The following is a 7,658-nucleotide window of genomic DNA, read 5'->3' as shown; positions in this document are numbered from 1 at the left end:
AAAGAAATTTCTAGGTCCATCTTGAAGTACAACATCGTGAGTGATAGGATTATATCCATACACTTACAAGGAAGTCCAGTGAACACTACTATCATCCAGATATATGCACCAACAACCAGAGTACACATGTACATACACGTTTTTCAGGGTACAGAAATTATTTTCACTGAAGCAAGTTATAGCTACCCAAGACTCTGTGCTCTTTCACTATATCTTATCTCAGGAATGCAATTGTTAAGTAAGTCTGATAAAAGACTGTTGACTCAAAGGAATTCTAAGAAATGTGCTGAGATTGTTTGTAGCCCTAATATTCCATCCTTGGAAACATTCTATAGTCTTCAGTACTTAACTCAGAGTGCTTAATCCTTTAGGGATAATGACTCAGAGAGCACAGCTGCAGAGCAGTTCTTGGAACAAAATCAAAGCTGCATTCAGCCAGAGATCAGAACATGCAACCAAGATGCATTAATAGTGATGGGCGACTGGAATGCAAAAGTTGGGAACAAAGAAGAAGGATCAGTAGTTGGAAAGCATGAACTTGGTGACAGAAATGAAGCTGGAGATAGGATGATAGAATTTTTCACAATCAACAATTTATTCGTTGCAAACTCATTTTACAAGAAGCATAAACGCAGGCTATACACATGGATTTCACCTGATGGTATGCATCGGAATCAGATAAATTACATCTGTGGAAAGAACCCCTGGAGAAGCTCAATATCAGCTGTTAAAACTAGACCTACTGCTGATTGTGGAACAGATCACCAACTACTCATACGCAAGTTTAAACTGAAGCTAAGGAAAGTGAAATCAAGCCCACAGGAACCAAAATATGACCTTGAGTCTATACTATCTGAATTTCAGAACCATCTCAGGAACAGGTTTGAGGCCTTGAACACTAATGAGCAAAGACCAAATGAGTTATGGTAAGATATCAAGAATATCATCCAGGAAGAGTGCAAAAGGTCATTGCAAAGACCAAAATGGATGTCAGAAGAGACTCTGAATACTGCACTGGAGAGCCGAGAAACCAAAGCAGAAGGAAGAAATCAAGACATTAAGGTTCTGAACAGGAGATTTTAAAAGGCTGTGCGACAAGACAAAGTAAAGGCTTATAACGAAATGTGAAAAGAGCTGGAGTCAGAAAAATCAAAGAGGCCGAACTTGCTCAGCATTTCTTAAGCTCAACGAACTGAAAAGGAAATTCAAGCCTCAAATTGCAATACCTAAGGCTGCTTTGTGTAGAATATTGAGTGATCCTGCAAGTATTAAAAGAAGATGGAAAGAGTATACAGAGTCATTATACCAAAAGGAATTGGCAAGCAAAGAAGAATTTAATAAAGCAAGAGCCTATGATGATAAAGGAAGAAGTTCAGACTGCTTTAAAAGACTTGGCTAAGAATAAGGCCCCAGGAATTGATGGTATACCAATTGACATATTTCAACTAAAAGATGCTGCCCTGGATGTGCTCTCCAAGTTGTACCAAGAAATCTGGAGAACAACCACTTGGCCAACTGACTGGAAGAGATCTGTATTTGTTCCCATTCCAAAGAAAGGTCATCCCACAAAGTGTGGAAATTATTGAACAATATCATTAATATCACATGCAATCAAGATGTTGCTGAAGATTATAAAAAAACGACTGGAACAGCACATCAACAGAGAACTACCAAAAGTGCAGCCTGGGTTTAGATGGGACTGTGTCATTTGGGATATTGTAGCTAATGTTAGATGGATCTTGGCTGAAAGCAAGGAGTACCGGAAAAATAACTCTTTTTGTTTCATTGATTACACAAAGGCATTTGACTGTGTGGATCATAACAAACTGTGGCTAACTCTGAGAAAAATGGGAATCCCAAAACACTTGATTGTGCAAATGCGAATCCTATACTTGGACCAGGAGGCAGTCGTCAGAACAGAGTAAGGAAACACTGCACGGTTCAAAATTGGGAAGGGTGTATGCCAGGGCTGCATCTTGTCTCCATACCTTTTCATTCTTTTTGCAGAACAGATTATTAGGGAGGCTGGGCTCTATGAGGAGAAATGCGGCATCAGGATTGGAGGAAGAATCATCAACAATCTGTGTTATACAGATGACACAACTCTTCTTGCTGAAACAGAGGAGGACCTGAAGCACTTGTTGTGGAAGGTTAGGGACTGCAGTCTTCAGTATGGATTGAGATTCAATATTAAGAAAACAAAGATTCTCACCAATGGGCAGATTGGCAGCATCATAATGGATTGTGAAGAGATTGAGATTGTTCACAGTTTTGGTTTGCTTGGATCCACAGTCAACAGTCTTGACACCAGCAGCCAGTAAGTTAAAAGACGTATTGCAATGGGAAAGTCTGTGGTTAGAGACCTCTCTAAAGTGCTGAAGTGCAAGGATGTCAGTCTGGAGACTAAGGTGAGCCTGATACATGCCATGTTCTATACAGTCATTTGCTATGCATCAGAGAGCTGGACAATGACTAGAGATGATAGAAGGAGAATTGATGGCTTTGAGCTGTGGTGTTGGAGAAGAGTATTGAATATACAGTGGACTGCTAGGAAAACAAACAGGTTTGTCCTTGAGAGGGTGAAGATGGTCTGCTCCTTGGAGGCAAGGATTCTGAAACTTCATCTGACATAGTTTAGACATGTTGCAAGGAGGAACCAGTCCTTGGAGAGGGACATCATGCTTGGGAGGGTGGAGGGACAGTGCAGGAGAGGAAGACTCTTGATGAGATGGATTGATTGAGTGACTGGGGTATTGGGGGTAGGTGTGTCCAAAATGGTGAGATTGGCACAGGATAGGACAGAGTTTAGGACTGTTAAGTCACAGGCGATTTGACGGCACATCATAACAACAACAACAACAACAACATGTTCAAGAACTTCAGGCATTCTTTAAACATTTCTTAGTGCAGTAGACTTCTTAATATTGTTGTTAACCCTTCAGGAATCTTTTATTTTCTCTCTCTCTTTTTTTTTTGTCTTCTATGTATTGTGAAGCATTAGGAAGAATACGATAGTCTTTTTTTTTTTACTGTCATTTTTCTTTGAACTCTGGTGATAACTACACAAAAAAGAATAAAAAGAATAATCAAAAGCATAGAAATTCTAGCAGTACTATCTATAAGTGATTTAATTTGGGTAATAGGATTTAGAGACTTAATTTTATCAGCCATACTTTGTACAAGTTCAAGTTTTTCAAGTTTGTGTAATTTTTCTTGATATGTTTTTACAGTCTAATTTTGAAGTTCTAATTTTTTTGTGAAACATTATGTTCTCTTAACAAATGCTTTTTCACTTTGTCTCATCTAAAACTACTTTTATTATAATTAAGAAAGTTTACACAAAATGTTGATCCATTCAAATTGCATTTCAATTGAAGTTGTTTTAAACTCACAATTTTTTTTTTCCCTATAATTATATTTTATTAATTTTCATAAACATTTACAGAGATTTTGGGCTTCCACTCATTCATTGTTGCACTATTCTCTCTACCCTCCTCCCAGTTTGTTCTTGTCCAAATGCCACAGTGCTTGTCAAAGCCAGTTCTGATTAATCTTCTTTGTCAGTGTATCCTTTGCCATTCCCTATCACTCCTCCCTGAGAGAGACTTCACCCTGAGTCATAAGGAAAAGGGGACGGCGTATTCTCTTAGCTACTTCCTGCTGAAAAGGGACGCTGTGGGTTTCAGGGTGAAGATCTTCTCTCACTACTCTAAAGGGCCCCTTTGGCAGTAGGAAACACATAGACTATTATGGAGATTGATTTTGGAATTCAGATGCACTCTTATTGATTGTGCTTGGCTGTACATGTACATATCCTTCAAGATGTATCATGGGGGTGTTGCAACCTAGAAGACACAAATTTGACTAACAAGTTATAAGTACATGAGTCCAAAAATTATGGAAAAGTAAAAGAAAAGATTCTTTCATTGTTTTACAAACCCTCCCCCAGGTCCCCTCCACCATGCAGCCCTCGTTCTAGTCTCCTGTGATGACAGAAACACCCAGTTACATCTCTCTTTTAAACGGTTCTCTCCCTCCTCTGTTTCAGTGCAGTATACATTATTGAACCCATCTTACTCAGTCTCTCCCCAACCCCAAGGACAGTCCCATTCTACAACAGTGGCATCATGTAATATTTGTCCTTTTGTGACTGGGATATTTCACTCAGCATAATGTTCTCCAGAGTCAACCATTTTGAATAATATTGCATGAGTTCCTTGTTTTTTAATGCAGCATAGTATTCCATTGTGCGAATATACCACAGCTTCTCTAGCCATTCGTTTGTTGATGGGCACTTAGGTTGTTTCCAACTCCTTGCTATTGTGAACAAAGCTGCAATGAACATGGGTGTGCATTAAACTCACAATTTAATCTCTTATCATGACAACTACCTGTTGTAAATCAGCCACTTCTGTGGCAAGTTCAGAATTAATGTGTCTTTGAGATTTTTACAAAGCCTCAGAATGCTTATAGCTAGTCTTATGCAAAGTCTGTGGTTTGTACAGTTTGTTGTAATGCCACTTTCACAACATCAGCAGTGGTTGTTAATAGTAATAAGTCTTAGAATATTAGTGATGTCTAATAGATGATGAATAGACGATAAGAGATGATGGATGAACATCATAGCTGGAGAGTCTTGCTATTGTTGCTGCATTTTCACAGGAAGTCACACTCCAGTTCTAACTTTCAAGACATAAATGGGTTTGTTTTTTTTTTTTTTGCTCTGATTAAGAATGATAGTATTAATACACATAAACAAGGAACAATTGGCATAGGTTACGGTTTTTGTGCTTTTATTAAAATTATTGGAGGTTTTAAGAAACAAATGGTAACTGTACATACACATGCTGATGCAAAATGAGAGATATTTCAATGAAAAATAAGTTGACTAAAATTTTCGGTTGTATTTAAAAAACATTTTTATGCTTATACAGGATTTAATGAAGTAGAAATTTTTCATAAATGATTTTGAGTAGATAAAATGCTATAAATGTGGTTATGATTCTACTATTCATTCTCTATGCCATGATATAGTGTTATTGCCTTTTTACACCATTTTGAATTTTTAGTTGTTCTATGCTGATGAGCGGAACCAACAGGGCATCAATCAATGACGTTTCTATAAGAAATACTAATTAAAACTCGTCTTTGCTTTCCTTGACATTGTTTCTAATGCATCTATTCTCTAATGAAAGATAAAGAAGGCAAATGACATGGAGAAACATCAAGATAACCTGAAGTTATGTTACTGGTGTTTCCACAAAAAACATTATCTTTGTGCACACCCATGTTTATTGTGGCTTTGTTCGCAATAGCAAAGAGCTGGAAACAACCCAAGTGCCCATCAACAAACAAATGGATAGAGAAGCTTGGTATATTCACACAATGGAATACTATGCAGCATTGAAAAACAAGGAACTCATGAAATATTATACAAAACGGGTGACCCTAGTGGACATTATGCTTAGTAAAATATCTCAGTCACAAAAGGACAAATATTGCATAGGGCCACTGTCATAAAATGGGACTGACATCGGGGTTGAGGGAAGACAGAGAAGGAAGACATGAATGATGTATACTGCATTGAAAGAGATGAGGGAGAGAACTGTTTAAAAGGAATATAAGATTGGGTAATATTGCCATGGCAGGAGTCCAGAATGAAGGCTGCACAGTGGAGTGGACCTGGGGGGAGGGATTGCATAACAATGAAAGAGTTTTTCTTTTACTTTTCAAGGAGAAGAGTGAATTGTGGGGGAGGGGGTGGGCAGGGAAAAAAGTGCAACAATGAATGGAAAACTTAAGTCTTTGTAAACTTTCATTAATATTAATTTTAAAAAGTATCATAAGACTAAAAAAAACCATATCTTTGGAAAATGTAAAAATGAGAGGAATCATTACCCAGAACTTTATACATCCATGCCTGAGCTTCTATTTTTAAACAATGGCATTCATGTCCAATGTATACAGGAAAAATAGATGTGTCAGAGACAGTGATGTTGGCACAGGATAGAGCAGGGTTTAGGGTTCTTGTACGTAGGGTCACTATGAGTATCAAATGACTCAGTGCACGTAACAACAACACTATAATTACAAATATTCATTCCTACTTCATTAGGTTTAAGGCGTCCCTGGTTATTATTGGATACATTGAAGGCACTGACTGTCATTATTATAAATAGGTACAAGTGTGTCAAACCAGTGAATTACTTTTAATAATGGAGGATTAGGAATATATGCCCAATAGTTGGTTTTATCTGCCATTCCTCCCTGACTCAGTACAGCAAGCATAGTCAAAGCAAATGTTCAGGAGATAATGGTTTCCCTGTTATTACCACTTTAAACTTAAAACAAAAAAGCAAACAAACAGAGAAATAACAATATCAAACTTAAACAAAAACAAAACATTTAGCAAAAATACTTATAAGCTTCTGTTTTGAGTCTTACCACATTTTTTCTTTTTTCTTTTTCTAAACCATGTTTCTCGCCTTCAGCTTTAATCTTTATTTTAATTTTTTTGGGGTGTGTGTGTGTGTACCATCAACTCAGATCTGACTGGTACAGAAGGAGATTGTCCCTCCTTCTCCAGGAGAGAATCTGGTGAATCTGAACTGCGCACCTCTGGGATTGCAGTGCAAATTCTTGCCGCTAGGCCCAAATGAGGATTTTTATCCCTATCTTCTTCAGTTATAGAAGAAGGAGGTGCCAAAGGAGATGTAAGCCCTCCTGAATTCAGGTCCAGCAGCAGTGGCCGAGATAAATGATCATCAGCTGACTCATATCCCCTATATTTATACTGTTGCCTGGGGATGTGTTTTTCACAATCAGTCTCTACTTCAGACTGTAAGAGTTGTAGAACAACAGAAACCAAATTGCACAAGAACCAAACATGTATTGGAATAGGGGCTCCTGTCTGGTGAACTCTTCTCAAAGTTCTCATAACTTGTTTCTAAACCTTGGCATTCTGCAGCCAGAGGGATGGGACCAATAACAATGTTTCTTTACCACAGAAAATAAATCTTTAAATGTAGACTTTTTTTACATTTGCTCCTGAGTCCTGCAGTAAGGCAGTTTAATATATTGTGTTTCTGTGGATGGAGAATTCCTCATGTCTTCCCTATCCTGAAAGATTGCCTACTCTGGGTGCACACACTACTTTTATTCTCTCATGTCACTTAAATTCACTTACCTTCAGGCCCCATGTTGGGCACCACTTGTAGTTTCTGTTATTCTGGGTTCACAGGTGGCAGAGGACAGAGACTCACGAGTGATGATTGAGTGTGAAGGGCTACTTCTCTATCAGGTGAATAGCACCCATTTAGAGCCGAACCTCAAATATATTGTAAAGCTACAATACTAAAAAATAGCACAGGGAAGAAGTATATGCAAACATGCATGTACACATTTTTCAGGTTACAGAAAAACAGAAAATATTTTCACTGAAGCAATTTATAACTACCCAAGACTCTGTGCCCTTTCACTATATCTTAACTCAAAAAAGTCTGATGAAAGACTGTTGACTCGAAGTGTTCCTGGGGATGTGCTGTTTGTAAAGCTTGCATAACATATTGTCAAGCTTTTTTTTTATAATTATATTTTATTAATTTTCATAAACATTTACGGAGATTTTGGGCTTCCACTCATTCATTGTTGCACTATTC

The sequence above is a fragment of the Elephantulus edwardii genome, unplaced genomic scaffold (assembly GCF_000299155.1).
Source record: "Elephantulus edwardii isolate Elephantulus edwardi_28Jun2011 unplaced genomic scaffold, EleEdw1.0 scaffold00407, whole genome shotgun sequence".
In the NCBI taxonomy this organism is placed as follows: Eukaryota; Metazoa; Chordata; class Mammalia; order Macroscelidea; family Macroscelididae; genus Elephantulus; species Elephantulus edwardii.
This window is presented reverse-complemented; position numbering follows the sequence as displayed.